General features: G+C 39.1%; 1 protein-coding gene across 7 annotated transcripts in view; it reads right to left on the bottom strand.

The window, feature by feature from the left end:
- The window catches only part of FRS2 (fibroblast growth factor receptor substrate 2), a 127,521-nt gene extending 105,060 nt beyond the window's left edge, over positions 1 to 22,461 (bottom strand). The window contains exon 1 of one of the 7 annotated variants that reach the window (XM_021091057.1): positions 22,290 to 22,461. The gene's annotated coding sequence lies outside the window, so the exon portion shown is untranslated. 7 annotated transcript variants of the gene reach the window in all.

The following is a 22,735-nucleotide window of genomic DNA, read 5'->3' as shown; positions in this document are numbered from 1 at the left end:
GCAGCAGTAGTAGCAGTAGAAGAAGAAGGATGGAGTTCCAGTAGTGGCTCAGTGGTAATGAACCCAACTAGCATCCATGAGGACTCAGGTTCAATCCCTGGCTTACACTCACTTTTTTAAGGATCCGGAGTTGCCAGGAACTGTGGTGCAGGTCGCAGACACGGCTCGGATTTGGCATCGCTGTGGCCGTGGTATTGGCTGGCAGCTACAGCTCTGATTTGACTGGGAACTTCCATATTCTGCAGGTGCAGATGGAATGACACCTAAAATGACAAAAAAAAAAAAAAAAAAAAGAAGAAGAAGAAGAAGAAAACAAACTCCAAGAGTTCGCACTGTGGCACAACGCGTTAAGAATCCAACTGCTGTGGCTCAGTTTGCTGAGGAGGCTCAGGTTCAATCCCATGACCGGCACAGTAGGTTAAGGATCAATCTAGCATTACCACAGCTGCAGCTCAGATTCAGTCCCTAGCCAGGGAACTTCCACATGCTGTGGGTGCAGCCATTTAAAAAAAAAAAAAAAAAGGAAAGGACTATAAATACCTGATACACAGATGGTTCTTTGTCTTATCACTGGGAACTTCTTTTCCATTCTATTTCCCTATTCTCAGACTCTATAAATCTTCCTGACAATTACAGGAATGCCTCTCCATCACTTCTGTCAAACCATAATTCATCTCAACTCCCCTGAATCCCAGGTACTAGGGTCCCCAGAAAGGGACTAGTAAGGAAGGAAAGAAAGTAGGAAGGACAGTACTTGAAGCAAAGGGAAAGAAAACCCCACCTTTCCCGTTTCATGGTTCCATTACCCTGTCCTAGCACTGCAGAGCAGCAACAAATGGAAGGAATAAACCACCTTAAGTTCATTCTATTGCTATTTCTCATTCTTTTAACTTCTGCAGATTGTGCACGTGGCCAAAAAAAATTTGGCTAGAGGCTGGGGGTGGGGGAAATGGGGAGTTATAAAAAAGGAACTTAGAAGTCTGTTTTTCCATTAAGTCAAATAAAGATGGCGAGCAACTGAATAGATCAGGTAATAAAAACGGTTGTTAACACATTGTATCACAATATAGCTGAATCATCATTATAACAAGGTGGATATTGATTCACCCTGTTACACTCTTTCCTTAGGAAACTGGGTCTAACCAAAATCTAGGCCCTTGGTTATGACTTCCACTTCCTGGGACAGGAGAGTAGGAGTTACCTGAGCCACAGCAGTGACATGAGCCAGAGCAGTGATGTTGGATCCTTAACCACTAGGCCACCAGGAAACTCCACCAAAATCTTTTTTAAACAATTCATTTACAAGATAGAGACTACCTATATAAGAGTCAAATTAGTGACCACTAGTAATTAAAACAATACATTTTTAAAAATTCTTTTATTTTTTTTTTAGGGCTGCACCCATGGCATATGGAGATTCCCAGGCTAGGGGTCTAATCAGAGCTGTAGCTGCCAGCCTACACCACAACAATGCCAGATCCGAGCCATGTCTGCAACCTATAGCTCATGGCAACACCAGATCCTTAACCCACTGAGCGAGGCCAGGAATCGAACCCATAACCTCACACTTCCTAGTCAGATTCATTTCCGCTGTACCACGACGGGAACTCCAAAACAATACATTTTTGACAAAATAAATAAGTGAATACCAGTAGCTTATGCAACATGAGTAAACATGCTTACAACCACTTAATTAATAAAAAGAAAGAAAATAAATTTGGTTATAAATAACATTACAAACTAGTGATCATACTTTTGCAAAAAGTGTATATAAAACTAATATTCTAAAAAAAGTAAAAAAGAAGTTAGAATATTAGTTTTTATTTTTATTTTTATTTATTTCTTTTGTCTCTTTAGGGCTGTACCCGTGACATGGGGAAGTTCCCAGGCTAGCGGTCAAATTGGAGCTGCAGCTGACAGCCTACGTACGTCACAGGCACAGCCACAGCAACACAGATCAGAGCTGGGTCTGTGATCTACACCACAGCTCACAGCAATGCCAGATCCTTAACCCACTGAGTGAGGACAAGGATTGAACCAAGTCCTCATGGATACTAGTTGGGTTTGTTACTACTGAGCCACGATGGGAACTTCTAACTTCAGAAATGAATACATCATGAAGAACAAATTGGCAATCTCCCTTAACATTTTTAGGGAGTTCCCATCGTGGCTTGGCAGTAACAAATTGGACTAGTATCCATAAGGATGTGGGTTTGATCCCTGGCCTCACTCAGTGGGTTAAGGATCTGGTGTTGCCGTGGGCTGTGGTGTAGGTTGCAGATGCTGCTCAGATCCTGAGTTGCTGTGGCTATGGCACAGGCCAACAGCTGCAGCTCATTCAACCCCTGGCCAGGGAACTTTCATATGCCATAGGTGCAGCCCTAAAAAGCAAAAAAAAAAAAAAAGGAAAGAAAAAAAATTTAATGCGTCTATCGGCACAGAAATTCCACTTCTAAAATTTCAAGCACCAATCTATTTGCTCAGGTGTGATGTGTATATAATACTCATTACTGCATTATTCATAAAAGCAAAAGATAAGAAACAAGCTAAATATCAACCCAAAAAGGAATGTAGAGTGTAGTCAATACAATGGATACTATGCAACCAATAAAAAGAGTGGGTGTGGTTGTAAATGTAGGAAGAAACTTGCTACAAACAGCAATTGCCTCCTAGAAGGGGATCTAGCAGACAGGGAGGGAGGGAAATGAGACTTGTTTTTACAATAAACCCTTTTGCATCTTGACATTTTGGGTCATGTACACATACTACCCTTTTATTAACAATCAGTAAGTTAAAGTTTAAGAATTTAGACAATTCTCTCCAATCCTCTGATGCATAAATAGGTCCACTTTCCTCATCTGGAGGCAATGTTAATGAGGACTGAGAATTGGGGCTACTAGATATTACCAATAACCAATACACAAAGGTAAAGGGCTCATTTCCTCTTTTTTTGCTTTTTAGGGCCGCACCCACGCCATAGAGAAGTTCCCACACTAGGGGTTGGATCAGAGCTGCGGCTGCCGGCCTGTGCCACAGCCACAGCAAAGTGGAGTCCAAGGTGCATCAGTGACCTATACCAAGGTTCACAGCAACACTGGATCTTTAACCCACTAAGCAAGGCCAGGAATGGAACCCAAATCCCCATGGATATTAGTCAGGTTAGTAACCGGCTGAGCCACAAGGGGAACGCCCTGATTTCCTCTTTAGTGAGAAGAGGTACAACTATGGTAACTCTGCATCAATCAAAACAAAGCATAATAGGTGAATAAATAGGTAAAGCATTTCTTACCCAAAGTAACCTTTATTACAGAAATAAAATTGGATATAGTATAATTTTTTCAGCACTCCAAAATCTGTGCTTCGCCAAAAGGAAAGAAACTATCTGGTTGGAATTTTCAGTTAGGGTCTAGATCTCAAATGGCTACATGCACCAGAAATATTTTGTAAAGAACCTAAGAATGCAAAAATCATTCAAATCCAAAAGGCAGTTAAAAACAAAGGGAAAAGAGAGGACAAAGTCCTAGGCAATGTTTCAAATGTCAAAAAAGTTTAAGATACCGTTTTTCTAACAGAATTTTTCTCTTTATATCTTGATTCCAAGTAAGAACAAACATAGCCATTTCTCAGTAATTAAAATTCAAACAGTTGAAAGAAAAATTCAAACTCTCTCAAGCCTTTTTTTTTTTTTTTTTTTAAGGTAAGAAATGGATTAAGACAGGATGCTTGTAAGAGAAGCAAGCGGGCAGACAAGGAGCCTCTACTTCAAGCTTATTTTTAAATGTTACTATTTAATATGATTTTTGGTTTTGTCACTAGTTAAAAAGAAAAATTACTATAACAGCAGCTAATACTAATCTGGTTCCCTCTTCCTCTGAATCAAGTTTACTAAAACCTGACTGTCCAATTATAAACCAGGAAAAAAGTCTTGAAGGGTGGTACATAAAACGGCAATATTTAGGAAGAGGATCACATTTATTTTTGTTAAAAAAAATCATTCTCGGGGGTCTCTTGTTAACACTAGGACATTTATGACTTGGCCATCTAAACACACAGCTCTATCACTATGTACAACTTAAATTTTATAGACTTAATGACTTGATTTAAAAAAAAAATAATCAAACTATATAGCCCAAAGGTTTACTGTTATATCCAGTTAGAGTCTTCTCGGAGTTCCCGTCGTGGCGCAGTGGTTAATGAATCCGACTAGGAACCATGAGGTTTCGTGTTTGGTCCCTGCCCTTGCTCAGTGGGTTAACGATCTGGCATTGCCGTGAGCTGTGGTGTAGGTTGCAGACGCGGCTCAGATCCCGAGTTGCTGTGGCTCTGGCGTAGGCCTGTGGCTACAGCTCCGATGGACCCCTAGCCTGGGAACGTCCATATGCTGCGGGAGCGGCCCAAAGAAATAGCAAAAAGACAAAAAAAAAAAAAAAAAACAATTAGAGTCTTCTCAAGTCTAGAATATATCTCAGTAAGTGAAAGATGGTAGCTGGCATATCAAAATACGGTACATTCCTTTGCCAGATTCAAGCACTCCAAGTAATGCCAAAAAAGAGAAAGATGGCGCAGCAGAAAATGAATCCAACTAATATCCATGAGGACTCAAGTTCGATCCCTAGCCTCACTCGTGGGTTAAGGATCCGGCACTGCCGTAAGCTGTGGTGTAAGTCGCAGACGAAGCTCAGATCCCACCTTGCTGTGGCTGTAGCGTAGGTTTTGATTTGACTGCAGCTCTGATTTGATCCCTAGCCTGGGAATTTCCATATGCTGGGGCGGTCCTAAAAAGCGAAAGAAAGACAGACAGAAAGAAAGACAGAAAGAAAAAAAGAAAGAAAGAAAGAAAGAAAGAAGAAACCACAAAATAAAGTCATACTTAAGAAAGCTTAAGAAAGCTTAATAAAGTCATACTTAAGAAAGATGTAGAATTACACATCTTGACATTTAGCAGGAAAAAGAAGAAAAATGTCATCAACTGATAACTTTTATTCTGTATTATTTTATATTCACTGGTAAACTACTTACTATGGCTCAAAAATGTCCAAGGTATGATATAATCAACTAAAGAGTAACACTAATCATAATATTATGTGTAATCATAACCAAAATCAGGGATTAACAGCTATATAAGTGAACATTTAAACTCATATTACTGGTTTTCAATCCCGAGTCCAGTACTACCTAAGGTAGAACTGAGAGTTCCTTAAGCTATTTTCAAGATTTAAGTAGCCTAATAGCCTCACATACTGTCTAAAATGTAGCTTTTTACACTTAACTAAAATAACTAAATTTCTTTGGGGTGGGGGCTAGAATCAAAACTCAATGTGGTAACAGTTATCTCATAGTAATCAGAAGCACCAGCTGTAGTTACAGTTTTTAGTAATAAAAACAGGAAACTCGATGAATTATTACCTAACAAATATATTTTATTTTGTGAAAAAGTTTTTGGATTCTAGCATTTGAAAATCAATGAAAATGAGGTAATTTAGTGTTTTCTAAATATTCTGGAAATGTAAACTAAAAATACATACTACACTCAAAATATTTACAGGAGGTTTGTGTGTGCTGGATAAGGACAGAAACACACCTATGAATTCCATATATCTCTCCTTTTCTCTAAATACTAATGGCTCAATTGATGCTTTATGAGATAACATGTAATGACATGGATAAACAGGACTGATCAGATTCCATACTAAGGAACTTTAACTGAAGGAAAAGTAAAGTTTAGGTCTGTGTTCTCCACCCCTTTTTTCCCCTTTACATTCCTCTATTTCATAATTACCGCAGCAGGAGTTCCCGTCGTGGCTTAGTGGTTAAAAATCCGACTGGGAACCATGAGGTTGCAGGTTCGATCCCTGGCCTTGCTCAGTGGGTTAAGGATCCGGTGTTGTCATGAGCTGTGGTGTAGGTCGCAGATGCAGCTCGGATCTGACGCTGCTGTGGCTCTGGCATAGGCTGGCAGCTACAGCTCCGACTGGACCCCTAGCCTGGGAACCTCCATATGCCGTGGGTGAGGTCCTAGAAAAGACAAAAAGACAAAAAAAAAAAAAAAAAAAAAAACCCATAATTACCGCAGCAGTCACAACACTACAAGACCTTAGTCTTGTTCTCACGTGTACATAGCCAGTATAAAATAAAAACAAATGATTGTAAGCCTATTTTTCACCTTAGGATGCACCCTCATTTTTTTATAGTTAGTGCAAAAGAAACACAAAGGAGCAAAATAAAGGGAGGCTCCAAGATATGGAATAACTGTAAAAACCACTACCTGAAACATGACCTAAAGACCACTGAAGACTACTTAATGCCTGGGTAAATAAAATGACCTAAAAGGCATCTAGCACCTGCACAGGAGGTAAGAGGACATGCTATATTTGAACTTTATACAGATCTAGATACAAAACCTAGGGCTCTATCACTTCTTACCTGCCTGATCTTAGGAATCGTAACCCTCTCAAGCCTCGATGTTCTCTATAAAATGGAAATCAGAATAATAATTCATTCAGTAGAAACTCGCTTAACAGACCTCTACTTTATCAACTTACAGAAATAAAGAGCTTCCATTTCTCCATATGCCACTCCCTGATGCTTATCGCAGATAATCACTTGCACCTTATAGTCCTTTAAGTTGCCCACTTTGTTAATATGTCCTCCCCCTTCTACTCTCACCAGATGAGCTGGATGCTTAACAAGAGTCAGCTCTTTGTTCCCAAACCCATTTATGCCAACTGACTTGTTAACAGAATTATGTAATTAAAGATCATGTAAACTGATGAACTGTGCACATAAAAGGAGTTGTTTCTCTGAAAATTATGTTGAAAAGTTCAAAAAGATTCAAAGGCTAATGATTTTTTGTTAAAGTTCTTATGGAGTTAAGTGTATATAAAACAGCTTTAAAAGAATAGGGGAAAAAGCATAATATTGTAGAAGGATTTTATATAGTACATTAAAAGTGCCTTTAAATCTCTGTTCTATTACAAAGGGATATTTAATAGATAAACGCCTTATGGATGTTGATTATGCTAAAAAGACAATCCAGAACTCTAATGAAAGGACCCACCCATTAAAAAAAAAAAAATCTTGACTCTACAGGGGGAAAAATGGTGAAAGCATGTATATTCGAGTTAAAATAGAAAATACGTATCATTTTTTATGATTCCCTGCTAACCAACTTTTTTCTGATTTTCTCCTCAACATTAATATGAGATCTTCACATGGAGCTACCTCAAAAATGTATAGGAATATTGTGACAACTAAATAAAATAAAGTACTTAAGTACAGTGCCTGTCACTTAGTGACACTGAATTAAAAACTTCATTTTCTTTCAGGGTTTTGTTATTACCCTGATGGTCTACTGGCTTAAGAATATAACAATGCTGTCTTCCAAAAGAGAAAAGTAAAAACTGCACAATTTCCTTGCTATTATTTTATTTTTGTATTTGGGTACATTACACATACTCCATACATAATTAGCCATATAACTTCAGTGGTGGTCATCAAAAAAGTGAAGACATCCAATACTGAAAACCCCATGAGGCTGCAGGCTCCCAGGGTTACACTGAACTGTAAGGATAACATTTCGGTAATACAGGAAACAGTCTGGCACCTACAGCTTAGGAAAAGTGAATGAGGTGCTGGTATGGTGCCAGTGGAGGGAGCAGAAGCTCTCTGAAGAGGAAAAGGCCAGATGGATAAAGAAAAAGGTCAAGGATCCAGATTGCAAGAGAGTAACTAGGAGCGAGACCAGAGAGGAAGCAAAGCAGAATCATTCTGTAAACTGAAGAGGTTAAAGGTAAGGTAAAGAGAAGGATCTTTACCTTTAAACTCCTGCTCAGAACTGCTTGACACTGGCACAGATATTAAAATGCTTTTCCAAATAACTTACAAGCAAAATCACATTTTTAAAAGTTGATGCCATTTTGACACTGCAATCAATTTTACTCTTCATGGAAAAACTGTTATAATGCACTCTAAAATTAGAACAATGAACTACCTTTTCACCTTTATTAAGTTGGGGGGGATATCACTAATATCCAACCTAACAAAGATACAGTGAAACAGTACCAGTAATACCATTCTTTTGAAAAGCAATTGGACAAATGTCTCAGGATTGATAAACCCTCATATCCTTTTACATATTACACATCTGGGAATCTGCTATAAGGAAGTAACTAAAAATAGGAAGAAAAATAGATGCTCTGAGATGTTTTCTATCACACTTCTTATAATAGCAAAAATTAAGTATGATGATGACACAGAAATACTTAATATAATGTTAAGTTTAAAAAAGCAAACAGGAGTTTCTGTTGTGGCTCAGTAGGTTAGGAACCCGACTAGTATCCATGAGGATGAGGGTTCAATCCCTGGCCTAACTAGGTGGGTTGAGGATCTGGAGGTTGCCGTGAGCTGTGGTATAGGTTGCAGATGTGGCTCAGATCTGTCACTGCTGTGGCTGTGGTACAGCTCAGCAGCTGCAGCTCTGATTCGACCCCTAGCCTGGGAACTTCCATATGCCACAGGTGTGGCCCTAAAAAGCAAAATAAAATAAAATAAAAATAAAAAAGCAAACAAAATTGAGCATACACTAGAAATACGACATAAAACATTATATAAAACATCACATAAAAAGGGCTATCTCTGGTGGCTGAGCAGGTTAAGGATTTGGGATTGTCAGTGCTGTGGCTCTGGTTGCTGCTGTGGCACAGGTTTGATCTTTGGCCTGGCAACTTCTGCATGCCGCAGGTACAGCCAAAGGAGGGTGTGACAGCAAAAAAACCAAAAATGATAACTATTAGAGTGATTGATTCAAAATCTGGTTTTTTACTGTCTAACCTTTCTGAAATGTTATTTTATATTTAGAATTAAAACTATATTTTTAAAAACAAGCATCTCAAAAGGTTACACACTATATAATTTCATTCATATAACATTCTCAAAAGGACAAAACTAGTGATGGGTTGGGTTGTGAATATAATGTGAATACACAGAGGTAAGCACCAGGGAATCCTGTGCTGATGGAACAGTTCGTACTTTGATTGCGGTAGTGGTAACACAAAACCATACAGGGGGTAAAAGTGCACAGAACTACACACACATAGAAATGTAGATGATATCTGTACATGGTCTGTTTTCTAGGTAACAGTAATGTATCAGTATCAATTTCCTCATTTTCCTACACTATGATAGTAATGTAAGATGTCACTACTGAGGAAACTGAGTTAAAGAATACAGAGAGCGCTACTATTTTTGCAACTTCCTATGAGTCTCTACCTCAAAATAAAAGTTAAAAAAAGGGAGTTCCCGTCGTGGCGCAGTGGTTAACAAATCCGACTAGGAACCATGAGGTTGCGGGTTCGGTCCCTGCCCTTGCTCAGTGGGTTACCGATCCGGCGTTGCCATGAGCTGTGGTGTAGGTTGCAGACGTGGCTCGGATCCGGCGTTGCTGTGGCTCTGGCGTAGGTTGGCAGCTACAGCTCCAATTAGACCCCTAGCCTGGGAACCTCCATATGCCGCGGGAGCGGCCCAAAGAATAGCAAAAAGACAAAAAAAAAAAAAAGTTAAAAAAAAAATTACATGCACTTCTATGTATAATATTACACTTTTTTTGAGGGGGTGGGAGACAAGGGAATGTAAAAAGAGCCATGTAATAAATGACTTCTAAGAAACTAGTACTAGGAACTATTCACAAAACCCCAAAGGTGGCAAATGGCAGTCTTTATAATGAATGTAATTTCCTTAGGTCAGGCTTTAATAAAAAGCTTCAATTTAAATTAAAGCTACCAGTCAACTTTCAGAATATGCTTAACTGAATAGTTTTCAGTCTCAAACACTATCCTTACATAATCCATTAAGTCCTCAGAATTTCTTCCCTCGCCAGAAAAGTTTCAACAGATATAAATAAGATTTTCGGGGAGTTCCCGTCGTGGCGCAGTGGTTAACGAATCCGACGAGGAACCATGAGGTTGCGGGTTCAGTCCCTGCCCTTGCTCAGTGGGTTAACGATCCGGCGTTGCCGTGAGCTGTGGTGTAGGTTGCAGACGCGGCTCGGATCCCGCGTTGCTGTGGCTCCAGCGTAGGCTGGCAGCTACAGCTCCGATTGGACCCCTAGCCTGGGAACCTCCATATGCCGCAGGAGCGGCCCAAAGAAATAGCAAAAAAGACAAAAATAAATAAATAAATAAATAAATAAGATTTTCTTATATATATCCAACTTTAAAAAAAAAAATGACTGACAAAAGATGTAACAGTTTGTCATCTCTGGATGGTGCTCCATGATAGCAACCACATCTATCTTAATTCACCATTTAAACGTCAATATCTAGCATGGTTCTTGATATCTAATATGTTCCCAATGACTATATCCTGAGCCATGGAATGAATTAGTATTCTAACCAAGGTTCTATGCCCAAGTTCCTCCAGCTTTAACAAAGAATGGAAGGTAGAAGGTAGGAGGTAAGAGGAAAAAAAGATGAATCTAGATAGGGCCTAGCTTTTACCAGGTCAAAAGATTATATTAACCAACACTACATTCTAGTATCGATGAAAAAGTTGACCTTAGAAAAACTTTAAGTCATCTGCTCTGATCATCTAAATCTTAGACTTCTTTAATAATTAGAAAAAGAACTGAACTGATATCAGAAAATCTGCCTCATCAATTTCTAACACCTAATGCCTTTAAGAAAGCCAAATTTTCTTTGCTATGTGCAAATCCATCGACTTTTTAATCTAAAAAAAATTTTAGCTAGAGTTATGCATACTATCAAAAAAACACTTCCAGAGTTCCCAATGTGGCTCAGCAGTAATGAAGCCAACTAGTATCCACAGTTGAATCCCTGGCCTCGCTCAGTGGGTTAAGGATATGGCACTGCTGTGAGCTGTGGCTCAGATCCTTTGTTGCTGTGGCTGTGGTATAGGCCAGCAGCTGTAGCTCTGATTCAATCCCCTAGCCTGGGAACCTCCATATGCTATAGGTGCAGACCTAAAAAAAAAAAAAAAAAAAAAAAAAACCTTCCACACAAGCTTTAGGCTCTAAGCAATTTATATATTATTATATACCCATATATACTTATACAATATATATGTCTATATTTATACATAAATGTCAAATATGTGCATAAGCAATACAATTACATTAGAACTACAACCATACAGGACCCTTACATCAGATAGCAACTCATGTCTATATGCTATTTATTCATTCAACAGTCCAAGGTATTGACAACACAGTAAACAAGACACAAACCATACTCTAAGTTAATAGTCTTATCTACCAACTTAAAAGGCAACTGTAGCTGGTTAAAGAAAAAATCTTGGAGTTCTTATTGTGGCGCAGCGGAAAGAATCCAACTAGTATCTGTGAGAATGTGGGTTTGATCCCTGGCCTCACTCAGTAGGTTAAGAATCTAGCGTTGCCGTGAGCTGTGGTGTAGATCTCAGATACTGCTCAGATCTTGCAGTGCTGTGGCTGTGGTATAGGCCAGCAGCTGTAGCTCCGATTCGACCCCTAGCCTGGGAACTTCCACATGCTGCAGGTGTGGCCCTAAAAAGCAATAAATAAATAAATAAATAAAATTTTTTTAAATCTTAAGAAAACCAGAGTTTGAATTTCAATGCTACCTCTTATTAGCTGTTTCTGAGTCTTAGTTTCCAGAACTATAAATAGGTACTATTGCCATAAAGATTAAAGTAAGATCATAAAATACAGGCATACCTCAGAGATATTGCAGGTTCAGTTCCAGACCACCAAAATAAGGCAAGTATCGCAATAAGGAGAGTCACATGAATTTTTTGGTTGTGCGGTGTACATAAAAGTCATATTTACACTATACTGTAGTCTATTAAGTGTGCAACAGCATTACATCTAAAAAATATACGTAATTTAAAAACACTTTTAATCAAACTTACTTCAATAAAGTTGTTTTGAAAAAGACTATTGCTAAAAAATCATCCTAGCCTTCAGCAAGACATAGTAGTAACATCAAAGATCACTGATTACAGATCACTGTAATATAATAATAATAACGAAAAACATTTGAAATATTGTGAGAATTACCAAAATGTAACACAAAGACAAGAAGCGAGCAAATGCTAATTGGGAAAATAGCACCAATAAACTAGCTCAACAAAGGGTTGCCACAAACCTTTGATTTGTGAAGAACACAACAGAGTGAAATACAATAAAAGCAATTTTTTAAAAAGCAATAAAACAACCTATATCTGTACAAAAATGCTTGACTAATTAGAAAGCACTATATAAATGAAAGGTATATTATTACTAATACTTGGCTTTTCATTAAGAAAAAACAAAATACTGGGATCTCCCTGTAGGTTGCTTATTAATTTTAGGGGGAAACTATACAGTGAATAAACCAGAAAACAACCTGACCAAAATTAAAATTACTAATAAGGGGCAAATGAGCATTACACACATCCAAATGTGATCTCCTGAGAGAGACGTATCACTCCTGTAGTAATCTGACTGAATATAAATAAATAACCTGAATCAAATCATAAGGCAAATCAGACAAACCCAAATTGAAAAACTCTCTATAACTCCTCTGTATTCTTCAACTACATAAAAACAAAAGAGAGGTGTAAGAATGCTTCCTCTTTTTTTTTTTTTTTTTGGCTACACACAGCACATGGAAGTACCCAGGCCGATAGGGATAGAACCTGTGCCATAGCAATGACAACACTGGATCCTTAACCTGCTGTGCCACAAGGGAACTCCAGAAACTCTTTCCTTTTAATGGAGACTAAAGAGAAAAGACAACCAAATACAACATATGCCATAAGACAAATATGGTACAAGATATGCCATAAGACAAATATGGTGAATATAGACAAAGGGTATATAAGAGTCTACTCTATCATTCTTGCAACTTTACTATAAGTTTGAAATTATTTCAAAATAAAAAGCTTAGGATCACAGGGGTGTTCCTAAACTTTCGATTAATCTCTAGAGATTTACTTATAACCTCTAAGTTATATGCTACTCTAAAAAATATCACTCTGCAAAATTAATACTGAGAAAGGAATGTCTAAGGAATGTCATAGTCAAATCATAAAGCAGGAGTTTCTGTTGTAGTGCAGTAGGTTAAGGACCTGGTGTTGCCACAGGTGTGGCGTTAAGTCACAGCTGGGGCTTGGATTTGACCCCTGGCCTAGGAACTTCCATATGCCAAGGGTATAGACAAAAAACAAAAAAAAAAAATTTATAAAACAAATTAAGAAGGCAGGAGTTCCCATCGTGGCTTCGCAATAACGAACCCAACTAGTATCCATGAGGATGTGGGTTCAATTCCTGGCTCCGCTCAATGGGTTAAGGATCTAGCACTGCCATGAGCTATGGTATAGGTTGCAGACTTGACTTGGATTTCAAGTTGCTGTGGCTGTGGCATAGGCCAGTAGCTATAGCTCCGATTTGACCCCTAGTGGGAACCTCCATATGTGATAAATGTGGCCTGAAAAAAAGCACACAAAAAAAGAAAAAAAGAAAAGAAAAGAAAGAAAGAGCTAGCAAAATATGTGCAGACTTCAGATATTGGAATTATCAGATACAAAATAAAAAATAAATATATTTAATAGAGTATTATGAAATAAAAGATATCTTGAGTACATGACTAAAAAGGAGTAACTACCCAAAAAAAGGATAAACAATCTTAAAAGGGAAGAGAACCTCTAGAAATAAAAAAAATATAGTAAATAAAAACTTTTTAAAACTCAATAAACATGCTACAACACAGGTAAATCCTAAAGACGTTATGTTGAATGAAATAAGCCAGTCAAAAGGAGAAATTCTATATGATCCACTTACATGAAGTACCTAGAACAGCTAAATTCACAAAAGTAAAACAGCTGTTGTCAGGGGTTGGGTGAAGAAAGGAACAGAGATTTCTTATCCAATGGGTACAGATATCCTGAAGTTTATTTTATGATGAAGAAAAAATCCTGAAGATGGACAGTGGTGATGGTTGCACAGCAATGTGAATACACTTAATGTCATTAAACTGTATACTTTAAAATGGTTAAAATTATAAATTCTATTTATTTACATTTTACCACACTAAAAGAAATGGATGTAATAGTTAAAATAAATCCAGAATAATTAAATCCATAACACAATATAGAAAGATAAAGAAAGGAAAAATATAAAACAGGTCAAGAGGCACAGTGGGTACACTAAAAACATCTAAAATACTTCAAACACAAGTTCCAGATACAAATTATGGAAGATAAAATTTGAGGAGAAAAATGGCCAAAAGTTCTCCCAAACTGTTGAAAGACACCAATCTTCAGATTCCAAAGCCTACTGAATACCAAGCATGATAAAGGAGTTCGTGTTGTGGCTCAGTGGCAATGAAACTGCCTAGTATCCATGAGGATGAAGGTTTGATCCCTGGCCTTGCTCAGTGGGTTAAGGATCTGGCATTGCCTTGAGCTGTGGTGTAGGCCAGAAGTCACAGCTCTGATTCTACCTATATCTTAGGAATCTCCATACCTGGCTGGTGCGGCCCTAAAAAAGACCAAAAAAAAAAAAAGGAATTTACAAATAAATAAATACATAAAACTGAAACAATAAGGAGTTCCCTGGTGGTCTAATAGTTAGGATTCAGCACTTTCACAGCTGAGGCCAGGTTTAATCCCTGGTCTGGGAAATGAGATCCTACATCAAGCTACTGCGTGGCAAAAAACAAAAAAGGAAAAGACTGAAACAATAAAAAGATTCGTTATTTCATTCGACAATTCCTTACTGAGTGCCTAACCTTTGCCTTTAACTGAGCTAAGGGGTGGCATGAAAATTCCTAACTTCTCTTCTCCCTCTTGTTTTCCTAACCCTGGGGTGCGGAACTAATACAGTAAGCCACCAGTGGCTATTCACACGTAAACTAGTTAAAATTGAATAAAATTTAAAATTCTATTCCTCTGTAACACTAGACACACTTTAAGTGCTCAGTGGCCATAAGAGGGTCACTATATTAAATAGTACAGATATAGAACAGTTTCATCACTGCAGCAAGTTCCATTAGATGGTGCTGCTATACTTTTATTATAATGCTGGTAATATATTAATAACTGAATAAATTTTAAGGTGTTCTTACTTTCATAATTATTAAATCTGCTTTCAAAGTCATTTTATTTCTATGAAACCACAGCTCCTTAGTATTTTGCTGTTTGTTAAGAAAGATCTACAAAGTGTGACTAACTTTGCCATCCCCGATGTCCCACCAAAACCATCAGAACACAGGAATGTTTTTTTTAATGAACCAAAATTAAATAGTTAAGCACAGTGCTACTTAACTGTTAATATAATCCACACCGTAAGGATATGAAAATCCACAGGATGAACATATGGCTCTTCTTAAGGGCACCAACTTCAGTTGATATACTTTAAACAAGTGTTTACATACATATAAAACAGGAAAATGCAAAATTCATGTGAATTTTTAAAAACAAAACCCTAAGGGAGTTCCTGTCGTGGCTCAGTGGTTAACAAACCTGACTAGGATCCATGAGGATGCATGTTCGATCCCTGGCCTCTCTCAGTGGGTTAAGGATCTGGCGTTGCCGTGAGCTGTGGTGTAAGGTCACAGACTTGGCTCTGATCTGGCATTGCTGTGGCTGTGGTGCAGGCCAGGGGCTACAGCTCCAATTCGACCCTAGCCTGGGAACCTCCATATGCCGCTCTGGTGCAGCCCTTAAAAGACAAAAGACAAAAACAAAAACAAAAACAAAAAAACCCTATGGGCATCATGAAATTTTCTACTTGCAGCAGAACACTCTGGGCTGCATCTCTAGACTTCTCATTTCTGCCATTAGGAGCAGTCTGAAGGTGAAATTTAAGCACTGTTAAAATAAATGAATTCTATATGACTTTCTAATGTACCGGAAACAATGATATACAATAAAACTCTACAGTACAATAGAATCCTTAATATCTAAAGCAGCATACTTCCAGTTTTTTTTTTTTAAATTAAAGGATGGCGGGTCTAAGCTATTTGAACTTAACCCGAACATTTTTACTTTAGGCATTCTAACACAAATTAAGTATTTCTATAGCACTTTCAATTTTTTAAATTACCTAATCAAAAACCCGCAAAGGAAATAAATGTTAAACCTTAATTTAACACTTAGACTAGGTTTGCACCTTAAGTTTTCCCTCCAACTCTAAGTGAACCCGGGAGTCAATAAGCCTCTCTTCTAAACAACAAAATGAAATTTCAATAAGCGCTTATGCTAATAATTGTTTTGTGTCCCCGGGAGGACTTCTGTGGCTCCACTTACATAACCTATTATGCAAAGTACTAAACTATTCTCTTTCTCTAGAAAGCATTTTGAATGCTGATATGTGCTCAAGGTTTACTTGCTATATTAAATAAAAAAGCTTTTCTTGCTCTGGCTTCAGAGATCCTGCAGAAGAGGTGAAAGGAAAGCCAATTTCTACTACTTCACTATGTCAAAGGCGAGTTATTTATCTTGTTGGCTAATCAACAGAGTAATGACTTAACAGCAGCACCCCCAGGCAGCCCCCACAGTTCACCAGTTTCCTCCTGGGACTGTGGTTGAGAAACACAGCTTTAAACAAGTAATTTGGAGAAACTTGTTTGGACGCAACTGAAAACAATCTGAATTGCTCCTTAAAAAGTGCTATAAGTAGTAATAGCTTGACCTGACAAGCTATTGTCAAAAACTTGACAAAATTAAATTCAATGGAGCTGAGAATCACAATGTAGCCCCTGGAGGGTAATAGAAGGGTATAAAATACCCCAGACCTAACTTGACTGTGCATAAATATGTTGGATGTGTACTCCCCTCCTCCCCTCCACCCCTACCCCGTCTGTTTAAGATTTTCAGATTTCACAAAACCATAATCTCCTTAAAAAAAAAAAAAAAAAACTGCGGGGACCAACACAGATTTGCCAACTTTTTTTTTTCCTTTGTCTTTTTGTCTTTTTGTCCTTTTAGGGCCACACCTGCAGCATATGGAGGTTCCCAGGCTAGGGGTCGAATCGGAGCTGTAGCCCCCGCCCTACACCACAGCCACAGCAACGCCAGATCCTTAACCCACTGAGCAAGGACAGGGATCGAACCCGCAACCTCATGGTTCCTAGTCGGATTCGTTTCTGCTGCGCCACGACGGGAACTCCAGATTTGCCAACTTTTATTCTGCCAAGGGCATTTATAAAGAAAGTAACTACAAATGAATATCACCATTATTTCATTTTTTAAAACTAATATGCTTAGGAGTTCCTGTCGTGGCTCAGCGGGAGATGAATCTGACTGGCATCCATGAGGACAGAGGTTTCTGGCCTTGATCAGTGGGTTAAGGAGCCGGTGTTGCTATGAGCAGTGTGATATAGGCTGCAAACGCGACTTGGATCTGGCATGGCTGTGGCTATGGCACAGGCAAGTGGCTCCAGCTCCGATTCAACCCCTAGCCTGCAAACCTCCATATGCTGTGGATGTGGCCCTAAAAAGACCAAAAAAAAACTAGTAAGCTGATACCAAAAATGGTAAAAGATAATTTTAGAAAAAAAAATCTTCTGAATTCAGTAGACGTAGCTTTACGAGAAGCTCACTTATTTTCATTTTACTTCAGACAAGTGAAAACTTTGTTGTGGACTGACACCACTCCATAGTCCAGCATTTGGGAACCACAAGTCTTAAATTGCTAATTCCCACTTGGAAAAAGAAAGCAATGGTAGGACATGCCCAAACCAAATATTAACCTATTCAATAATGAGGAAATCGAGGCTTGGAGGGGTTTAGGGACGCTCCCAAGGTCACAGATCAAGAATTTTAACATAGATCTGTCTAATTCCGGAGTTAAGAGGTCCTAACCATTATGCTAAATTTCCTCTAATATTCTCCCAGTGGTAAAAAGATCCATCCTAATCCAGTCACCTTTGTGACCAATGACAACCGAGGCATTTCCAAGACTGTCGGCGGGAGTGAGGTGTACTCGGTGTACTCCCTGGCCATCGCTCAGGCTAAAGCTAAATGGAACTCCTGACCTTTGCCTCATTAATACCAGGCTCACTGCAACTAAGCTAACCAGCCCAGACAAAGCACACACAAAACCCCCTGCCTCAACAACCGACACAGGACCTTAGGACACAGGACTCTTAGGACGTTCCCAAGTGCCTGTGACAGAGTGAAAAACATATCGCTAAAACAAAAGGAATGTATTAATTCTCAAGAAGGAAATAAACACTTCCATGGTAACTCAATCTAAAAATAATCAACTTGTCCTCAAAAGTTAACAACTCTAAGCCTCACTCTGCAAATAATTACAATCGTTCACACTTCAATACACAGGTTCCCTTAATTTAAATATCTAAACAGAAAACTACCTGAAAGTCTATAAATCTAAAGTTATTAGTTTCCAAATTAAAATATATAGTTTTTATATTATGGATCATTATATTTTGGATAAAGAGAGAGATATCACTCTATCTATTCAGGATAGTCCAAACATTAGAGACAAAACTACTCATGTTAATTAAAAGTACTTATCAAAGAGAGTTGGGAGAAAAATATTTAATTAAATACCATTTTCTATGAAAAGCACTATTACCAGCCAGTTGAAACAGGAGACACAAAAATTATCTTTGAACATTCAGAGTTCTTGATATTGAAACCAAAATTGAAAGTCATATACATAAATAAACAGAATACTAGAGTAGAGAATTGCTTCCAAATCCTCATATATAACTTGCCAACAAATGCCCAAAAGAAACGACCCAACAGCTCTAAAGTAAGCAAAGGTTGCCACTCTGAACAAAATGAGTCTGAAATAGTTCCTCCTCCCTGCAACTGTTAATAGCATAGTATTCTTGGTAGCAATGGCAAGAAAGTTTTGTTTCCCAATGAGATTTTCAATGATCAGATTCTCCATCTGAAACTGCAATGTGAGGGAGCAGTATACAGACTATCAGGTTTTTTACCCACGGAAAAAAATTATCTAGTGTCTTTTTCTTCTGTTTTAAACAGATGCCACCTAAAATAAAGGTTTTTTTCTTTGCCTTTTCATCTAAACTGTTCTTTGGCTCTTTCGTCTTCTTATATAGATTCAACTAATACATCTATTTATATTATTCTCTACACCTATGTTTAATAAATGCTCTGCAATGACCTCTCTCAGGAACTACAAACCTATACTTCCAAAAACCTCTGAGCATTCCCAGTGTTTAGCAAGTATATAAAAACTTACCGATCTCATTAGGTCCTTTCTTGCCCATATTTCTAGTAATAGTACCACCACTCTCATCACCTATATTTTAAATGTGTCATCTTCAACCTCCACTTCCTCCAAACCTTTCTCACCAATTCCTCCTCCCACCCACCTACTAAATCATCCCAACACCACTGCCCTTCCCCAGTATTTATACTTATTGAAAGTAGGTTTGCTACAACCAATCATTCTACACACTACACCATTACACCTTGGTAATGTCACAATACCTCCCAAATATTCCTAAATACCACATTTAAACAATCCAGCCCCAAATTAAATTTCAAACCTCATCTCTTATTCCCTAAAATGTTTAGGTAATCGAGTCCACACTAACTGTCCCCTGAGAACACAATGAATTTCCCACCTCCACACTTGTGCTCACATCATTCCCTTTATTTGAAAAGCCTTCATCCACCTACTTCCAGTTCCTAAATTTGTGTCTTAGAAAAAGTCTTACCCTCTGAAATGTTGAACTCAGGTTACCAGTTTATTGGGAGGTAGCATGTTGTAGCACAAAAACATAGGCTTTGACACCAGGCAGATCTGGATTCAAATTGGGTCTCAATTACCTGCTAGCTACATAGTACAGATTAAGTTACTTATTTAAGTATCAGTCATTATTAAGCAATATGCTTAGGTGTTGTTGTGATGCTTAGAAAATGTATGTAAAAAAAAAAAAGAAGAAAATGTACGTAAAGTAACTAGCATAGAGCCTGGTGCTCACTAAATGTTCAATAAATAATTGCTTCAGAGCTATCTTTATAAGCATTATAAAGGCATTATAAAGGAATACTATACCTCCACCACTTTTCATTTTACTCTGGCTAAAAATGAACCCACTGTCCTTTAGTACAACTCCAAATTTTAGGTCAAACCACTCATGTAGCAAGTATTTACATTTATTTCTATATGTTGTAAATTTTTATGCAAATATCTGACATCACCTTCTTGATTTCAAACTATGGAAGAGCAACAACTTAATCTTAGTATGCTATATTGCCTAGCAGTGATTTTCATGAAGCACACAGCACTCACTTCCAATTGTAAAATTTAAAAATGTAATATGCCTAAATATTTAACATGCTCATTATGATTTCTGACACACTTTGGAAAACTATTGCCACGAAGCTTGGTTGTTGTGGCTATATCTTTACTTACTCTTACACGGCTGTCTAACATAGCTTGATGCCTAGCATAGCAATATCTGTTGAACTGACTTGAATAATATAATTTACAATGTAAATGTTCAATATCTACTGAATTGATGTGAACATAATTAAATTTACAACACCTGAAAGTATCTGATTTTCCCTACCTCTTTCTGTTCTTAAAAATCTTGAACTATTTCTCCTTGAAATACATTAACTATCATACCTTCATTCAGGACGGATCCATAACCGTATCTAACTTAACTCCTTTTCCAGATTCTCTCAATTCCAATATTTCAACCCTATGCTCTAAAAGAACTAGAGAATTTCAAGTAGCTAAGAATCTATGGTTTCTATCTAAATCTAAAAGTTGGACAACTAACTTTTTTGTCTACAATTTTTTCCAGGAACTTTAAAAATCATCCACCCTTTGCCTGTTAAATATCAACAAGCCTAAAATAAATTTTCTTTTGCATAAGAGAGCTCACTGAACTTGTCACTTCAGTCTATTTTCCCTAATTCATGATATTGCCTCCCCTTTCACTGGTGGGAGGAAAGAGAAGCAGATAAGAACCCCCAAAAACTACAGTATAAGCCCTAATATAAGCACCAGACAAGAAGTACATGAAAGTGTCACAGGTTTCACAAACGTGCTGTGTAGATACTTTATAAAAACAATGGTCATCCGCTGATAGTCAAAATCTGCAGTAACTGCTTTCTCTTACGATCATAATTTCAAAATCACGATTAAATTGAGTAAATCCTATTTCCTACCAACCTTTCAGGAGTAGCTTATTACCTAAAATCTGTTCACCAAAAAAAAAACTACCTACATCACTTGCTCCTCTAGGAAATGCTCAATTACTCCAAAGTAAACACCTCATAATATAAATTAAAAAAACATAAAACAAAACACCTCTACCCACTTGTGTGAACCTCTGCATTGCAGCAACAGCTGTAACAGTATAAGGAACCTCCTAGGAGTTATAGAGAACAATTTTTCTTTAAAAGTTAAGGAAAATGACAGTCCCAAATATGAAGGTATATAAACGTCGGGAAAGAGGAGGTATAATTCTCCAACCCTCTGCAGTCAATTTGTGCAACAACCACAGACTGAACTCATCATACAACTGTGACTTCAGATAGCCACAGAAATTAGGAGTACAGATTAGAGAATAGCATCATTTCTTACTGCCGAGAAAAAGAGGGAATTTACCTGAACTGCTTTTCTTCAAGCAAGCTGTTTTTTTTAAGAAGTCACTTCAACAACGGCTTGAGTAAGCTTTCAAGCGAGTAAAGATCATGGGAGGCGCGCTGCTCCCACAGTGACCTACGTATCCAAAACCGGTCCCAATCGATCCTGGGCAACCCCTAAGCGGGTCTGGTTGGAAAGCCTTGCAAAAGATCCCCGACATCTACACACGCATCGCCCAACCCTGGGTCGGAGGAGACAACACCCCTGGAACCCGAGCTAACTACCGAGCCCGAGGACAGATCCAGAGACAGCAAAAGTCGAGAACTACAGCCCAAGACTGAGTCTGAGGTCTAGATTCCCAGGCTCGGGTCGGAGAGAGAAAACCAAATCCGAGAGGCAGCGCGAGTACTTGGGGGAGCTTAAGTGAGGGGTCGGATGGACGGAGGCCCAGCCCATCCTTACTCTAGAGTCCCAACAGCAACAACAGCTCCAGGAACCCCCACCCCGGCTCCGCCCCGCCCACCCCACGGCCCAGCCACCCGCTTCTTCCCGCCCCGCAGGCTCGGCAAAGACCGCGGCGGTCGACAACCCCCTTCCTCGAACCCCGACAGCCCAGCCTGCAGCCCGGAGTCCCAAGCGGGCAGCGGGGGCCCGAGAGCGCCAGCCCCGACGCGGCCCGCGGCCGTCGCAGTCAGCTCCGCCGGCCACTCACCGTCCGCCTGGGCGCTGGGAGCGGGCAGGGCACGGGTCGGCAGGCGCGGACCCCCGGGCTCCCACCTAGGCAGGAGCCCCTCTTCCGAGCCGATCGAGCCTCAGCGGCAGTACCTACAAGGCCTCTCTCCGGCTCGAACTATGGAAAAGCACTTCCGGGGGAGCGGGGAGGGAAGGGTTTTGGCACCGGAACTGCTCACAGGCTGGAGCTGCCGGCGCCTCCCGGGCGGGGCGGGGTGGGGCGGGGCAGAGCCCCTCCCGCCGGCGCCGGCAAATCCGACGCTAACCCTTTCTGCGCCGCGGCCCCTCGATTCTCCAGACTCCCGCTGCCTCCTTCGACGTGTTCCACTCCAGGCACCTGCTTTTGCAGAAGAGGAAACCGAGGCTCGGAGAACTTAGATGCAACGGTCCAGCGCCTACAACCCGCCTCCTGGATCTCTCCAGTAT

The sequence above is a fragment of the Sus scrofa genome, chromosome 5 (genome assembly GCF_000003025.6).
Source record: "Sus scrofa isolate TJ Tabasco breed Duroc chromosome 5, Sscrofa11.1, whole genome shotgun sequence".
In the NCBI taxonomy this organism is placed as follows: Eukaryota; Metazoa; Chordata; class Mammalia; order Artiodactyla; family Suidae; genus Sus; species Sus scrofa.
Note: the sequence above shows the minus strand (reverse complement) of the source record. Positions and strands in the feature narration are given on the sequence as shown.